This window comes from Hibiscus syriacus, unplaced genomic scaffold (genome assembly GCF_006381635.1).
Source record: "Hibiscus syriacus cultivar Baekdansim isolate YM2019G1 unplaced genomic scaffold, ASM638163v2 tig00111662_pilon, whole genome shotgun sequence".
NCBI classification, from domain to species: domain Eukaryota; kingdom Viridiplantae; phylum Streptophyta; class Magnoliopsida; order Malvales; family Malvaceae; genus Hibiscus; species Hibiscus syriacus.
The window spans coordinates 24466-43748 of NW_024063150.1; positions in this window are offsets into that span (position 1 = coordinate 24466).

A 19283-nucleotide genomic window follows, 5' to 3' on the forward strand; every position below is an offset into this window, starting at 1 on the left:
TTTGGAAAGATTGCATGGGTAAAGTTGGAAAGGGTGAATTAATTGGTTCATATTTGAATTTATAAAGATGATAAGGGTTATGCGGCTTGATATTAAGGTAAATATTAAGTTTCATTAAGGGCAAATTGGACATTTCTCATTAAATGAATATTATATTCATTTAAGCTTAAATATAAGGTAAATTAACATGAAATTAAAGAGAAATTTCATGAAACCAAGATATTTTCAGCTCCATTTTGTGCTACCCCATACCTAGGTAAGAAAAATTTTATTTTTCGATTTTGAGCAATTTCCTTTAGATTTTGGATCGAGTTATGTACTAAAAAATTATTCTATTAAAAAACGCTATCATTTGGTACCATTATTGCGTGCTAATTTTGTTTGTGTTCAAAGATCTCAAACTCTAGGGTTTATGTTCATATTAGGGTTTCATGATTTGATGAAAGATTTAGATGTTATTGAGGTTGTAGAATCATTTACAAGCTTGATTGTCCATTAAAATCACCTATACATGTCTATACATGCTTATATTGATTTCGGCCAAACCCTATATTTGGAGAAAGATTGTGATTTTATGAAATTAAGTTAGAGGTTTGATTGTAAATATTTTATAATGTTGAATAGATGTTGGTTTCATGCTTGAATCAAGTGGAAGAATTGAATCCCTAACACATATATGGTTCGACCTTGAGGAAATAAGTTGGGGAAAATTGTAGAAAATTCACATGATATTTGGAAGGTTCTACAAGCCTTATAATTTTTTTGTCATTTTGTAATTTTTCAAAAGTTGAGGGACCTATTTGTAATTTTAAAAAGTTATGGTATGAATGTGTAATTACTTAATAATTGATTTACATTGCTGGAAATTACTGTTTGAGGACTAAAATTCAAGTTAGAATGTGAAAGTTAGCCATTTTGAAAATTTGGCAAAGTTTAAGTACTAAATGGTAAATATTGAGAAAGTTAGTGGCTTAATTGGTAATTATGGTATTATTGAGATATTGGGCTGGAAATTTAATGCTATAAATTTATTGGGCTTAGTTGGGCCTTGAATTAAAGAAAATAATGGCAAGGGCCCATTTTGAGTAAAAAGGAAAATTTAAGATGAATAAATACCATTAAAAACATAATGCAAAAATGGTATCGATATCGTAATAGAGTATCGGTACCATAGTATAGTAGTATTGATATCATGGTAGGGGTATCGATACTAAGGAGTCAGAAATTGTAAGATAGGTTGATATTGTTATAGAAAAGTTAATAATAGGTACTCTTGAGTAATGTTTAAGTATAATTGTTAGGAAATATACTAACAATTGATATCGTACATGTATTTAATGGATATTGAATAGATCGAAATCAAGCTCCCGAGTCAAGCAAAGCAAAAGGCAAAGGCCAAGTTTTGGAGTAATCAGCTTTGTGGTTTGGATACCAAAGCAAGGCAAGCCAGTTGAGTGCATTTAATATGTATTTATGTGTACGATAGTCATAAATGTATAATTGATTGATATATGTATGGTTAATTTCCGTATGGGTACTATGTGTGCAAAATTAAGAAATTCATACTAAGTGTATGAATTTTCATATGGGCGCTATGTGTGCAAAATTAAGAAATTCATACTAAGTGTATGAATTTTCGTATGGGCACTATGTGTGTAAAATTAAGAAATTCATACTAAGTGTATGAATTTTCGTATGGGAACTATATGTGCAAACATAAGAAATTCATAATAAGGAAGTGAATTTTTGTATTGCTAATGGGTATGCAATCCACATAAATTATAGTAATGGTTGAGAAATGACGGTATTAGCACTATCGATGTAAACTATAGAGTGTTTAATGAATTGAAAGAATCACTGGAAATTAGAATTGTGATGATATAAATTGTGTTTAGAATTTTTCTTATGATTACTTATGTCTCACTAAGAAATTTCTTAGTGTGTGTTAATTTCATGCGTAGGTTTTACTACAAGTGAAGTAAGGAGATTATCAGACATCAAAGCAATGGTCTCCTCTTCAGAAACAATATGACATACATGTCTACTTTTTGATGTATTTAGTTGGCATGTGATATATTTAGTAAAAACGCTCTGAAAAACATTTGAACGATACTTTTTGTTATGTAATTAAATTTAATGCATCTTTTATATTAGTTTTAATTAAAATATTTTATAAAAAGAAACAAAATTTTATGGGTTTTCAAAGGAGGAACTGTTTTAAAATTGATGTGACATATATTCTTGTGTACGGAAAGGTATACGAGAGATGCGTATTACATTTATTGGTATCAGAGCTATAGGTTTAGCAGATTCTCGGCCGAATAAAGTACAATTTTAATGTAAAAATGGTTTATATGCCACTAAGATGTCAAGGTTACTGATAGAGTATAGAAAGAATATGACAGATGTCTCTTCTTACTAACTTAAGTATTATCTTTATGTATGGTATACTAGATGTTGGATTCTATGAATTCGAGAAGAGCGGCTAAACAAGAGAATAGAGATAGATCGAGTAGTGAAAGTTATGAGGAGAATAGCGAACATCTGATTCCGTCTGAGAACGCAAGCGCACCGACACATCAGGGTATGTAATGCCAGAGTTTGGAGCTTTCATGCAAGCTCTTGATGCTATTTTGACAAGGTTTCAACCTCCTCCGCCTCCCCCTGCTCCTCCAGCAGCTCGAATGGTAATTCCTAAGGAGTTAAGGAGTTTGGGAGCTCCTGAGTTCCAAGGAGGAGAAAGTGAAGGTCTGATGGACGTGAATTTATGGTTGAATGATGTTAAGGCGATGTTGGAAAGATTGCAGTGCTCTGATCATGAAATATTAGGCGGAGCATTATCATTACTCCGAGGATCAGCTCGGGTGTGATAGATGAATACAACGATGTATGCGTCGCCTGAACAAGTGAGCTGGCAATTTTTCAAAGATGAGTTCAAGAACAAGTATATCGGGGATCAGTTTATGAGATCCATGCTATTAAAATTTCTTAACTTGAAGCAAGCCGATCGAGCAGTGCACGAGTATGAGGCTGAATACAATAAACTTAGTTGTTATGCTACGTAGGTAGATCCTAATGAAAAAGCTCGTCGGGATTGGTTTATTGAGGGTTTGAGGCCTAAGTTGAAAGAGATGATGTTGGCCTTAAACTTGCCTAGCCTACAAGAAGTTATAAACAAAGCTAAGGCTATTGAATGAGCTCAAGAGGAGACTCTAGCAGTGGAGCAGAGTATGCAGACTATAAAAAGAACTGAGATGTCTTCATCTACACATTATGCTAAGAGAGGCAAGGGCTCAGATTCCCGATACACTGACAGAGCTGATTTTGCTGCAGCGTCACAGAAAACTAAGCAATCCCATTCTTTTACTGCTAGCTCGGGTAGAGCTGTTGGAGAAAGACCTCTATGTCAGTCATGCGACAGGCCATATCGGGGAGTATGTAGATTGCTCTCCGACGCTTGTTTTTATTGTAGTGAATATGGTCACTATGCAAAAAATTGTCCAAAGAAGTCTGGAGAGAAATCAGCAGAAACTGAAAGATCAGTAGCCGCACCAAGTAGAAGTAGAGAAATAGGAAGATCAGGCAGTCAATCTGAGGCTAGCCAGCGACAAGAGACAAGGGGAGTGGCCTGAATTTATAATATAAATACCAATGAGGATCGAGATGATTCGAAGATCATAACATGTACATTTTAACTTTTTGATGAGACTATTTTTATTCTAGTTGACTCGGGTTCTATGCATTCGTATATTAGTACCAAGTTGGTTAAAACTAGAGGAATTCCTTTAGAACAAATTTCTAGTGAAATGATAGCGATAAATCCTTTGAGTCAAAGTGCAAGGGTGGCTAGGGTGAGTAGAAAATGTCCAATTAAGATTCAAGGGGTTGTGTTATTGGTACACTTGATGGACTTGCCCTTTGATGTGTTTGAAATCATTTTGGGCATGGATTAGTTGTCTCCACATCATGGATGGGTAGATTGTCGCCGGAAATGATTATTCTTAAAGGATACGGAAGGCTATGAAATTATAGTGATTGATGATAAAGCAAAATTACCCTCTAATGTGATATCTGCCATGACTGCAAAGAAAATGATGTCAAATAGATGCATAGATTTTCTAGCTAATTTGATAAACACTTGAGTGTCGGGAGTGAGATTAAATGATATTCCCACAGTTAAGAAGTTTCCAGAGGTTTCCAGAAGAATTACCAGGTTTACCTCCAGATCGGGAAGTAGAATTCAGGATTGAGGTTTACCCGGGTACCGTACCTATTTCTATGGCTTCGTATCGAATGGATTCAACAGAGTTAAGGGAATTAAAAGAATAGTTGCAATAGCTACTTGATAAAGGGTTTATCAGACCCAATGTTTCTCCATGGGGAGCACCTGTGCTATTTGTGAAAAAGAATGACGGGTCTATGCGATTAAGTATTGAATATCTTCAGTTAATAAAGTAATGATAAAGAACAAATATCCTCTTCCGAGGATTGATGACTTTTTTGATCAATTGAAAGGCGCAACTGTGTTATCTAAGATAGACCTGACGTCAGGGTACCATCAATTAAAGATTGAGAAGGATGATATTTCAAAGACAGCTTTTCGGACTCGGTATTGACATTACGAATTCATGGTAATGCCATTTGGATTGACTAACGCTCCCGCAACATTTATGAACTTAATGAACAAAGTATTTCAACCTTATTTGGATCAATTTGTTGTGGTATTTATAGATGATATATTAGTATACTCCAAGTCAAGAGAGGAACACGATGTTCATCTTCGAGTGGTTCTTCAGTTATTACATGAAAAGAAGTTGTACGTAAAATTGTCTAAATGCAAATTTTGGTTGACGAAGATTGTTTTCCTTGGTCATATAGTCTCTCCAGAAGTAAGAGTGGATCCCAAAAAGATTCAAGCTATAGTAGATTGGAAATCCCCAAAGAATATTACGGAAGTTTGGAGTTTCTTGGGGCTTGCTGGTTATTATAGGTGATTCATGAAGAACTTCTCAATGTTAGTTCTGTCGCTAACTAAGTTGTTATGAAAGGATGTGCCTTTTCTTTGGTCGGATAAATGCCAAGAAAGTTTTGAAATGCTAAAGAAAATAGTAACCGAGGCCCCAGTGCTTGTGCAACATGAATTAGGTAATGATTATGTTATTTACAGTGATGCATCCCATAATGGGTTGGGCTGTGTACTAATGCAAGAAGGGAAATTTGTAGCTTATGCCTCAAGACATCTGAAAAATCATGAGAGAAATTACCCAACGCATTATTAAGAATTGGCAGCATTAGTATTTGCTTTAAAAATCTGGCGCCATTATTTGTACGGTGAGCGTTGCCATATTTATACGGATCATAAAAGTCTAAAATATTTGTTGACTCAGAAAGAGCTGAATTTGAGGCAGAGAAGATGGATTGAGCTCTTAAAAGACAATGATTTGGTTATTGACTATCATATGGGAAAGGCTAATGTGGTAGCAGATGCGCTCACTCGAAAGACTTTTGCAACTTTAAAGGCTTTAGATGCACATATGTCTTTAAAGGAAGATGGTGCTTTGATTGCTGAATTAAAGTTAAAGTTGATTCTTTTGGATCGGGTAAAGGAGCTGTAAGGTCGAGATGAGAAATGCTTGAGGAGATTGGTGCAATTCGAAAAAAGAAGAGGCCAAAGGTTTCGAAATGAGAGAGAATGGATGTTTATATTACCATGGAAGAATTTGTATTCCCGATGATGAAGAATTGAAGAAAGATATTCTTTATGAGGCACATTATAGCCATTTGACGATGCACCCAGACGGGAATAAGATGTATCAAGACTTGAAAAGTCGTTATTGGTGGTATGGTATGAAAAGAGTTGTAACGGAGTTTGTTGTAAAATGTTTGACATGTCAGCGAGTGAAATATGAACATCAAGTACCTTCCGGATTGCTACAATCGATAACCATTCCTGAGTGGAAGTGGGAGCGAGTTGCTATGGATATTGTTTCAGGGCTACCTTTGACATTGGGTATAGATGACTCGATATGGGTAATAGTGGGTAGATTGACCCAGATGGCTCTTTTTATCCCGGTTCGACTAGATTACTCGATGGATAAGTTTGCAAAGTTGTATATAAAAGAGATAATTAGACTACATAGAGTGCCTAGATCGATAGTATCCGATCGAGACCCAAGGTTTACTTCAAGATTCTGGAAGTCTTTGCATGAGGCATTATGTACTTGATTGAATTTCAGTATAGCTTTTCATCCACAGACAGATAGACAGTTAGAATGAGTTATACATATATTAGAGGATATGTTAAGGGCATGTGTGATTGAATTTAAAGGATCATGGGAAAGGTATTTTCCTTTAGTGTAATTTACGTATAATAATAGTTATCAATCAAGTATTAAGGTGGCCTCGTATGAAGCTTTGTATGGGAGAAAATGCATAACACCATTAAATTGGTTTGAGCTAAAAGATCGAGACCTGGTTGGCCCATATTTGATGAAAGATATGGAGGATAAAGTGAAAATTATCCAGAGCAATCTAAACATAGCCTCAGAATGCTAGAAGTCCTATACGGATTTGAAAAGAAAAGAAATAGAATATCAAGAGAGAGAGACAAAGTATTTTTGAAAGTATCGCCTTGGAAAAAGGTATTACGTTTTGGACGAAAAGAAAAGATGAGTCCGAGATTCATTGGACCGTATGAGATATTAAAAAGGGTTGGACCCGTAGCTTATCACTTAGATTTGCCTCCGGACATTGACAAGATCCACAATGTTTTTCACGTATCGATGCTTAGGAGGTACAAATCAGATCCATCCCATAGTATCACTCCTAAAGAAATAGAGATCCGACCAGATTTAACTTATGAGGAGGAACCAGTGCAGATCTTGGCTAAGGAAACCAAGAAATTATGTAACAAAATGATTCCGAAAGGGCTTTGGCAAAATCATAAGGTAGGAGAAGCTACTTGGGAAATAGAGGATGATATGAGGAAGCAATTTCCACACCTCTTCGTTTCAGGTACTTCTTTAAATTCGAGGACGAATTTTCTTATGGGGGAGAATTATAATATCCCAAATAGTAGGTCAGTGACTAATTTGAAAGGAATTAAATTTTGAGGACTAAATTGAGTAAATGGTAAAGTAAAAGAAATGACTTAAGGAAGACCAAATTGTAATAGATATATTAATGAAAGGGCATTTTGGTCTTTCTAAGTGAAATGAATTTAAAACCCATTTAAAATTTGGGATTTAAGAAAAAAGGGGAAAGTGAAAACCTATTCTAAGTTAGTTTACTCTTGTTCTTCTTCCCGTGGTTGAGTGTGTTCCTCCATAGCTTAAGGTAAGCTTCATCTAGCTAATGTTTTCTTTTGATTCTGGTTGGTTCTTGTAAGCTTAAGGAAAGGTTATATATGATTAAAACCATGATTCTTTGGGTTCGAGAGAATACCGAGATAACATATCCTTAGTATTTGAGAGAAACTAGGGAAGAACTATATAAACAAGGGGTTCTAGGTAGTAACTAGGTCTAATCAACCTTAGAGATAAGGCTAGGATTTTATTCGACTAAAAAGGGTTGTGCATGAACTATATATTAGATGTTAATGCTGCCGCAAAAAGGTATTACCGAGACATATCATGTTATCTAGACCAATAGGATCATTGCAGGGGTTTACGCCAACCGGTTTTGCCAGGACATCTTCAATCTGTCGAGTCCCTTACTAGAGATAGCATAGGGCACCTTAGTAGACTCTGTCGGGCAGACAAGGCATAGAAGAAAGACCACTCTGAGAAGTAGGCTTATATTTTCCTTAGTGACTCCCATCACTCATTCCCTTAGCAGCTTGTCGTGTGAGAAAAACAAAGTCCTATTAATCAAATCGTATATTTACATTTCATTTTGCCTTGACATTTCATCGCTAAGGGCGTTGGAGAGTTAACTTGGTCAAATTGTCACGACATTACAAGAACGAAGACCAAGACATCTTCCCATTGACACTGAAGTCACCAAACCTCATGGTAAAGAGCAATGCAGTGTGCTAACTCTCCGAAGTAGTACACAAATTAATGTTGAAGACAAGTTTGGGGAAAGACTGAAGGATGATTCACCCCCTGTGACCGTGAAAGTTGATCAAGAAGTACTGGAAGAAGCACCAGAGGACAAAGCTGAGGGTTCATCAAGTAAAGCAACTGAAGGGGCAAACAAAAATGCCAAAGCAACTTCAGTTCACACCCCGTCAAAACAGGAAGTCAGACCCTTACCTCCTTTTCCGCAAAGACTGAAGAAGCATAACGAAGATATTTATTTCAAGATATTTGTTGACATTCTGAGTCAACTTCAAATCAATGTTCCTTTTTTGGAGGCTGTGGAACAAATGCTAAGTTTCTCAAGGAAATTGTTACCAAGAAGAGAAAGGTTGAGCAATACGAGACAATTGCCACTACAAAAGAATTTTGCTCTTCTTTAAGCAAGCTGCCACTGAAGAGACATGATCCAGGCAGTTTTATCATCCCATGTTCGATAGGAGACAAATTTGATGGGAAGGCACTATTTGACCTTGGCTCGAGCGTGAACTTGATGCCTAAGTCAATTTTCGTGAAGCTTGGGTTAGGAAATGCGAGACCCATATCTGTCATCTTGCAATTAGCTGATCGTTCACATGTGAGTCCTGAAAGGAGAATTGAAGATGTCATCGTGCGGGTTAAAAAATTCATTTTTCCAGTCGATTTTCTGATTCTGGACTGTGAGGTGGATGCCACAGCACCCATCATTTTGGGGAGGCCCTTCCTAGCTACCGGTCGTATTCTCATCGACTGCGAAAGGGGCAAGCTAACCATGAGAGTGGATGATCAACATGTCACTGTGAATGTCTTCCGATCTCTCAAGTACATGGATGATTCTGAAGAATGCCAAAGCATTTTAGAAGTGGATACAGTAATCACGAAAGAAGCAGATCAATTTTTCCAGGACAATTTCATTCAGCTGGGACCTGATGAGGGGCTATTCGAAGACTTAAAGGCTAGAGAGCCTAATGATTTTTCTACCGAGGAGCAGAAGGCTAGCTTCCTCAAAGCTAGCCCAGGTACGTATTTTAACCTTTGAATTTTGAAGAGTTTGTTCCTCCCAATCCCTCATTACAACATGCTCCTACCTTAGAACTTAAGAATTTTCCACAACATCTTAAATATGCTTATCTGGGTAGTAATGAAACTTTGCCTGTGATTATTTCCTCTGCCCTTACTCCTAACCAAGAATCTAGTTTGTTAAGTGTTTTGTCAAAGCATAAGAGAGTGTTAGGATAACAATGGCAGATCTGAAGGGAATAAGTCCAACAATCTGCATACACAAAATCCTACTAGAGGAATGTCATGGAAAATCCATAAAGCCACAACAAAGATTAAACCCAATCATGAAACAAGTCATGATGAAAGAGATTCTCAAATGGCTTGACGCTGGAGTGATTTACCCTATTTCTGATAGTTCTTAGGAAGTCCCATCCAATACGTGACTAAAAAGGGAGGCACGACCGTGGTGACAAGTCAAGACAACGAGTTATTACCTACACGCACAGTCACTGGGTGGCGAATCTGCATGGACTACCGCAAGCTCAACAAGGCCACCAAGAATGATCATTTCCCTTTTTCGTTCATCGATCAAATGCTGGATCGACTTACTGGCAAGGTATTTTATTGTTTCTTGGATGGATACTCGGGGTATAATCAAATTACCATCGCACTAGAGGACCAAGAGAAGACAACATTCATGTGCCCCTATGGCACTTATGCTTTTCAAAGAATGCCTTTTGGACTCTGTAATGTCCCAGCAACTTTTCAGCGCTACATGCAAGACATATTTTCGGACATTGTTGAGGATTTTCTGGAAATATTTATGGATGATTTTTCTGTTTCCGGTGATGACTTCCAAAAATGCCTCGGCAATTTGGCAAAGGTACTGAAGCGATGCGAGGAGGCCGGTCTCATGCTGAACTAGGAAAAATGTCACTTCATGGTGACCGAAAGCATTGTTCTAGGCCATAAAATTTCCGCAAAGGGCATTAAGGTAGACAAATCCAAGATCGAGGTGATCGAGAAGCTACCCCCACCAAATTCTTTCAAGGATATTCGGAGTTTCCTTGGACATGCTGGATTTTATAGACGATTCATCAAGGACTTCTCCAAAATATCCAAGCCATTGTGCACCTTGCTACAATAGAACCAGCCGTTCATGTTTGATCATAAATGCCATGGCACATTCAAAGAGCTTAAGCAAAGACTTATCTCTGCACCGATCGTAGTTCCCCCATATTGGACGACACCATTCGAAATAATGTGTGATGCAAGTGATTTTACTGTGGGGGCTGTGCTTGGGCAACGTAGAGGTAAAATGTTTCATGTTATATATTATGCTAGTCGTACCTTAAATGAGGCACAATTGAACTGTACTACTACTGAGAAAGAATTACTTACCGTGGTATTTGTATTTGACAAGTTTAGGCCATACTTGATAGGCACCAAAGTCATAGTTCACACCGATCACTCAGCAATAAAATATTTAGTGAACAAGAAAGATGTCAAACCAAGACTTATTAGGTGGATATTACTACTGCAAGAGTTTGACTTAGAGGTAATTGACAGGAAAGGTACTGAGAACCAGTTTGTAGATCATTTATCTAGGCTAGAAAACATTTCAGAATGCCATGACATTTTTTATATTAAAGAAGAATTCCCTGATGAGAAAATTTTATATGCCACAGCAATTTCGTGGTACGCTGACCTTGTTAATTTTCTTGTTAGTGGTGTTTTTCCTTATGAATTGAACAGCCAGGGTAAGAAGAAGTTCTATCATGATGCCAAGTTCTATTTTTGGGATGAGCCGTACTTGTTTAAACAATGCGCCAATTAAATGATTTGACGGTGTGTTCCCGAAGAGGAGCAACGACACATCTTACACTATTGCCACACAGCACCCTATGGAGGGCATTTTGGAGGTGTGAGGACTGCTGTAAAGGTCCTCCAATTAGGCTTCTATTGGCCATCATTGTTTAAAGATGCCCACGAGTTTTACAAAGCATGCGATAGATGCCAGCGCACTGGAAACATTTCCAGACGACACGAAATGCCATTGCAAAATATTTTGGAGATAGAGCTCTTTGATGTTTAGGGCATTGTTTTCATGCGACCATTCCCATATTCTTTTGGAGACTTATACATCTTGCTTGCGGTGGACTACGTATCTAAGTAGGTTAAAACGATTGCCACATCAAGGAGTGACTCTAAGATGGTGCTCAAGTTCCTTCACAAGGACATCTTTACTTAATTTGGAATACCAAGGGCCATTATTAGTGACGAGTGCACCCACTTTGATAACAAGCTAATTTTCAAGGCATTACAAAAATATGAAGTGTAACATAAAATTGCCACGGCATATCACCCACAAACAAATGGGCAAGCTGAAGTGTCCAATCATGAAATCAAGCAGATCCTTGAGAAGGTGGTGAACCCTAGAAGGAAAGACTGGTCCCCAAAACTGGATGAAGCATTCTGGGCTTATCGGACGACATTCAAAACACCTCTGGGAATATCACCCTTCAAGATGGTATATGGAAAAGCTTGCCACTGTCCGTGGAGCTAGAACATAAGGCATAATGGGCAATCAAGAAGCTGAAATTCGACGCGCAACTAGCTGGGGAGAAACGGTTACTCGATTTGAACGAAATGGAAGAGTTTCAAGCACAAGCATATGAAAATGCCAAGCTCTATAAAGAAAAAACCAAGAAGTGGCATGACAAAATATTTTTTCCATGGCATTTTCATGTAGGCCAGAAAGTGCTTCTGTTTAACTCTAGGCTCAAACTCTTCCCTGGAAAACTAAAGTCACGATGGTCGGGACCATTCGAAGTCTACCATGTTCACCCGTATGGCGCTGTTGATATCAAGAACATGAACGATGGGTCCATCTTTAAAGTCAATGGCCAGCGCCTGAAGACTTACCAAGGAGTCCCACCATTGAGTGACAAGTCTGCGCTTCTCTTGCATGACGTCCATACTGGCCCAGCATCTTAAGGATGCCGTGACATTTTCAAATTACTCATGTGCATAAATAATTTTACTTTGCCATTATTTTAGTATATCTTCTTTTTAATTAATTGTTTTGTTTTGTTGCAAGAGTTATACACGTAGCAAGCACGTGAGGCGTACGTTGGAAGCTAATGAAATTTGGGCGGCAAACTAGGAAAGAAAAAGGAGGGATTTTTTTTTTACTTTTTTCATCTTTTTACTTTTGAATTAGGGTTTAATTTTTTACTTTACTTTTGTCCCTTTTCCGCCTATACCCCACGCCTACTTAATTACTTCCCCCATAAAATCTTTCTTTTGTTTTTGTTTCCTTTCTCTTTTCACTTTACTTTTTGACTTTTCTTTCTTTCATCTTCTTCCTCCCTCCTTTTACACCGACAACCTCCATAGCCACCAAAGCTTCAAGCTTTCTCACTCTTTCTTTGTTTTCCGTTTTCACCATGGTGCGATCCCGTCCGTCCACCTCTGCTACTGCATCTCCGCCATGCTTCGTGGATGACGCCACTTGAGATCGGTTCCAAAACATTAAAAATTGATGGGTATTTTTTAAGTTGGGGTTTTTCTTCTCCGATGAAGAGGAGGCCGATTTAAGGAGTGGCATGCTCGATATTGTTAACAAGCACAAGTGGCAGAAATTTTCCAAACACCCCGCCAATGTTAATTCGTCGTTAGTGAAGGAGTTTTACTCAAACATCACCTAGTCGAACCAGGATGTCGTTATGGTTTGTGGTATTTCTATTCGATTTACTTCCACTGCTATTAATTGTTACTTTAAATTGCAGGTTGTTGAAGATCGTCATACCACTTTCGCGTAAGAAGCAGATAATAAAGCATACCAAGGCATTCTAGAAAACATCTGTCTTCCCAACACCCAATGGAATGGCCAACAACTTAGCCGCAGGACAGTGGACTGAGAGCAGTTGCTACCTCAAGTAAAGTTGTGGAACCACTTTATGAAGAACAAGCTTCTACCCACTTCCCACAACACCACTGTTTCCTGCCAGCGGATGCTTCTATTGCACTCAATCATATTTGAGAGATCCATTGATGTAGGGAAAATCATTGTGGAGCAAACTCATTTATGCCTGAAGCGACCTGCAAGTGCCTTGGTATTTCCAAATCTCTTCACGGCTTTATGCCATAAAAAGAAGGTGCCTAAAGAACAGTTTGACGAGATTTTACCGAGTATTGCTGGAATTACCAAGGTAAAAATCCCTATGTTATTGGGTTTGAATGAAGCCAAATGAAAGGAAAATGAGATGACCACATCTCACGCTGTAGCAACTCCTCATGCCAGGGCAAAACCAGATGCCTTGGAACAGGCCATTCAGCGTACTCCAGAGCAAGTCGGGCAGCTGTCCGACAAAATAATGATATACTTCGCCTACGCCAAGCTCCAAGATGGGTTTCTCACTAACGCCTTCTTGGAGTTTCTCCCGCATACGAATTTCACCATTCCTATCTTCCCTGAAACACTCGTACCACCGAATAAGAATACCGAGGCATCTGCAAATTCCCCTTATCCTACCACTGAAGATGCTCACATATCAGTTAGTGAAGAAGTTACTCAGCCCGCCATAGAAGCAGAGCCTGCTGACCCGGAACCATTCCATGTTGTATCGCCAGCAGCAGATCGAGAAGCCAACCTCTAACTCGCGCATGTTCCTGAATCACCGCAATTTGTTGAACCCCTGGCAGCGGAACATCTTGACAGGTCGCAACCTGGCACACCAATGGAAGAAGAGCACCCCGAAGTACCGCAGCCCACCGAGTGAACGGATGCGACACAATCCGAGATGCCACGACAAGCTCCTTTGCGTAGGAGTTGACGCCACCTGAAGAAGACATCTAAGCGCAAGAAGCCCCAACTCTCAACCGTCCTAGAAGGTCCCAGTAGTCCTCCGGCTACACCAGCTTCTGACTCCGAACATTCTAGTCCCGCCAAACTGAGAAAGTGCACTCGTCGCGCGACCGCTGCACCACCACCCGCAAAAAGTCAAGGTACCTTGCATTGCATTCATAGCATGTAGTTTTATTTTCTTTAGTTTTAGTAAGCATTGGGGACAATGCTTCTCTCAAGTTTGGGGGAAATAAGGTTCTCGCATCATTGCATGATAGTATTAGTAAATTAAATATGCCATGACATTAGTAAATGTTTGAATATTTTTCTGGAATTACTTAAGGATGCCCGATGATGATGAATTCTTGATGGCTAGGATAGAATGTACATGACTGTTTGAGAATGATAAAACCAACTCTAGGACTTACTTCTTTGGAACCCTTGAATACACGATTGTATGTTTTCCATGCTTGAGAAACTTAGAAATTTTTTATATGAGAAATCCTAAATGTCGTGGCATAAAACTTTGAATGATGAAAACCCCACATAAAAAAATGAATGAATGAAGATAAGTCATGAATAAATGTCTAGGCATATCTGTAGAGGGACACTCCGCTATGCTATGGCATATGAGTGAAAAAAAAAGTAGTTACGAGATGACTCTACCTGACTAGCTCGAGGGTGGAAGGTATGCTCCCTTTCACCTAGAGTGTAGGATGGTAAAGTGATGAGATGACTCCCCTCGTAGCAGAATTAAAGAAAAGAAAGCAATGTGGGAGTAAAAATTTGTAAATGTCATGGCAAATTAACAAAGCTTGCTTAAATTTTTTTACGTTTGTTAAGCATTGACTGGATACAAACACGCATACACTCACACAAAGAATCTTGTTCTAGGGGATAGTACTAGATTTCTCGACCTAGTCTAGCTTGTTGAAGCCATATGTGCTGAGGGCTGAAATTTTATCCCACAAAACTATTATGCTTCTGAACTTGTCATGGTATTTTTATTTTTCTTATTATTATCCATTACTTGAGGACAAGCAATAGCTTAAGTTTAGGGGTGTGATAACTCCGTAAAAAGGTCACATTTTGGGACCTTTTCACTTAAGTTATTGAATGTCTAAAAGCTCATTTAGGACCATGTAGATACATTTAGAAGCATGTAGTTGCATGTGGTGGAATTTGGTTTGCCGCGACATTTTATTTTTAAAGCAGTACTGCCTTATGGAAAATGTGATTGTCTGATGATGTGGAGGAATTGAGAGCAAGGAAAAGAAGAAAGAAAATGTCGTGACATAAGGAGACTGCTGAGCAAAATGAAAATGCCAAGTTAGACTGGCATTTCGAGAGCGAACAAAGTGAAAGAATATATTTTTGAAGCCAACTGTCCCCTACTTTCAGAGATCTTTACTCGAGAAATCTGCCTCGAAGATCCGCCTGGAGGGATCGGCGCTGCTACAGTCAATCCTGTTGACCATGCCGCCTGCTCTGCAGATCATGTTTTTCCTTGGGCTTCTACAGCGGGATCATGTCGAGTACTCAACCAGTAACCCAGGCTGGATCATATCCAGCTTTACCCAATCCGTAATTTAACCATGGTTTAGGGTATCCTAGGAAAGTCAACACCAAGTCCTAGGGTTAATTTTCCCCTATAAATAGAGGATGAAGCCACAATGAAGAAGACTTTGGTTTCACGTCATTTTGAGCTTAAAAGTTAGAGAGAGAATGTCTCACCTTTCTCCGTCAATCCTACTTGTCGTGGTATTTCTCATTGACAAGCCTGAGGGAGTGGCATCCTAAGCATCCGAGAGGAGCTAGTTCGTTGGGGGCAATTCGTGGTGGCTGATGGAAGCTCCGATAGTGCACGTCGAAGGCTTTTCCTCCTTCCCTTAGTTCTTTGCTTTCATATTTTATCTTGGGTTGTAAGGAACGGATAAAACTTGTTTTGTGCTTGTTTATTTCGAACCCCACCATGAACTAATCCTATTTGGTGGAATTTCATTTTGGATGTTTAAGTTTTATTTCAATGAATAATTATTTTTCTATGCTATAATATGTTTTGTTTATGAAACTTAGTGCCATAAGGTTGTAGGAGCTACGAGAGTAGCCATTCCTTTAGAGATTCTTTGGGTTCGAGAGAATACCGAGATAACATATCCTTAGTGTTCGTGAGAAACTAGGGAGGAACTACATAAACAAGGGGTTTTAGGTAGTAACTAGGTCTAATCCACCTTAGAGATAAGGCTAGGATTTCATTCGACTAAAAGGAGTTGTGCATGAACAATAGGTTAGATGTTAATGCTGCCGCAAAAAGGTATTGTCGAGACATATCCTATTATCTGGACTAATAGGATCACTGCAGGGGTTTACACCAACCGGTTTTGCCAGGGCATCTTCAATCTGTCGAGTTCCTTACTAGAGATAGCATAGGGCACCTTAGTAGACTCTGTCGGGCAGACAAGGCATAGAAGGAAGACTACTATGAGAAAATCTGTCGAGTTCCTTACTAGAGATAGCATAGGGCACCTTAGTAGACTCTGTCGGGCAGACAAGGCATAGAAGGAAGACTACTCTGAGAAGTAGGCTTAGATTTTTCTTAGTGACTCCCATCACTCATTCCCATAGCAGCTTATCGTATGAGAAAAACAAAGTCCTATTAATCAAATCGTATATTTACATTTAATTTTGCCTTGACATTTTTAATTGTTTGCACTTAGCACAATCCATTCTGCCACGACATATCCATTTGCTACCATATTGCCATCGTTCCATTTCCATATCAGTCATTTCATTTTGCCACAACATTATCATTTGTATATACCATCACTAACTTTACTTAGGTGACAAAGTAAAGTGTCATGACAAACTTATTTGATTTCCCCCAATCCCTGAGGAGACGATACTCACTTATCATTGTATTACTTGTTCGATTGTGTATACTTGCACACATATCCACACCTATTTATAGTACTCACAAACAGTGGACAACCCTATGTGTGCAAAATTAAGAAATTCATACTAAGTGTATGAATTTCCGTATGGGGCACTATGTGTGCAAAATTAAGAAATTCATACTAAGTGTATGAATTTTCGTATGGGAACTATATGTGCAAACATAAGAAATTCATAATAAGGAAGTGAATTTTTGTATTGGTAATGTGTATGCAATCCACATATATTATAGTAATGGGTGATAAATGACGGTATTAACACTATCGATGTAAACTATAGAGTGTTTAATGAATTAAAAGAATCACTGGAAATTAGAATTGTAATGATATAAATTGTGTTTAGAATTTTTCTTATGATTACTTATGCCTCACTAAGAAATTTCTTAACATGTGTTAATTTCACGCATAGTTTTACTGCAAGCGAAGTAATGAGATTATCGGACATCGAAGCAAGGGTCGCCTCGTCAGTAACAATATGACATACATGTCTACTTTTTTATGTATTTAGTTGGCATATAATATATTTAGTAAAAATGCTCTGAAAAACATTTGAATGATACTTTTTGTTATGTAATTAAATTTAATGCATATTTTATATTAGTTTTAATTAAAATGTTTTATAAAAAGAAACAAAATTTTATAGGTTTTCAAAGGAGGAATTGTTTTAAAAGTGATGTGATATCTATATCTCGTGTACAGAAAGATATACGGGAGATGGGTGTTACAAGTGTTGTTGTGTACCACAATACCTATACGTTATTGCAACACTTAGGTGCTTATTGTGTACCTTGCATTCTCATTTGTCATACATTGGGTTGTGAATGAATATATTGGAATATATTGATTGATATGTATGCTAGGAAGACAAAATACTGTTTCGCGGGTTATTTGATGAAAAATTGGCCTATCAAGTCAGTTTTATGCGTTAATATATTTTATACGATTAAACTCGTATTTTGATCTTTTATGAAATACTTATGTTTTAATATGTCTCATTTATTATATTATGCCTCACTAAGTGAATACTTAGTGTGTGATGATTTTCACGCGTAGGTAATAGCGTACGATCGTGAGGAGTGCAACTGATATCATATGTCAAGGATTGCCTCTTCAGTAACAGTATGACATCTCTAGATATTTATTTTGATATTACTAGTTGGTATGTACTTAGATATTATATGATGCTCTGTTAGGACATACAATATTTGGTTTGTAGCATTATATTATATTCGAACTTAAGCTACTATGTGATGGGTTTCAAAATGCTATTTATATATTAGTAGTTAATGAACGGACATTTTAAATATTATAATATTAAATCATTTTATAAAAAAATATTTTACTGGTTTTCAAGTACAGTAATGTTCTAAAAGTCACGTGACATCTATGACTCGTGTACAGGGGGTGTATACGGGGAATGGGTGTTACAAATCAAATTAATCAATTTTTTTCTTTAAGCGTTAACTAAATCAATTTTTTTAAATATTAACCGAACCGAATAAAGTTATGTTATTTCGGACGGTTAATCAAATTAACCGAATTTTTTTATATATTTTTAATTAGATTAATTTGAGTATAATCGAAGTATTTTTGTATTTGGGTTAAAATTTAATAAGGTATTAATAATTTAACGAGTATAGTGTGATTAAAAGTTAATTGAGTCTTAATTCTTAATGAGTTTGGGCTTAAAATATGTATTTAATATATAATATATTTAATAATTTCTACTAATTCGAATAATTCTGTTAATTAATGATTTCAAACCGAACCGTTAATCAAATATTGAAAAAACATTAATCGGTTAATTCGGTGGCCGATCGAACTAACCAAACTAACTTAATTTGATCGATTAATAGGTTAAAACCGAAAAATGAACATCTTTAAATAAAATGTAATTTATCTCAATTTTAAAATTTAATTTATTTATTATTATTTATTACAATATTAAAAACAAATAGAAAATAGATACGATGGGATGAGATGCATGGGCGGTGCAGTTAAGGAACGCATGGTCCTCAAAAGCAATAATACCTATACAATACGACTCTACACGAAAGAGAGAAGAAAATCTAATACGCATGATGAAGAAAACGACATAGTTTGGAAGTATCACTATTCAACGACGGACAATTAAGATCAAAGTTTAAAGAAGCAATTAAGTTTGCTGTGGGTTCTCTATTTATAAAATTTAAAAATATATGTTGTTAAATATGGTTCAATAATGTTTATGTTGATGCATAATGTATTTTGATGTTGACATAATCTCGATGATCCCTGCATATGATGACTTATAACATGAATAAATATTAGGGTAAACTATGTTAACAGTCTTTTTTGTTTTTGGTGTTATCGATTTTGATCATTAGTTTTTTTAATTAGTGCGTTTAGTCTCTTAAGTTATCTGTTTGATTCTAGTCTCTCGAC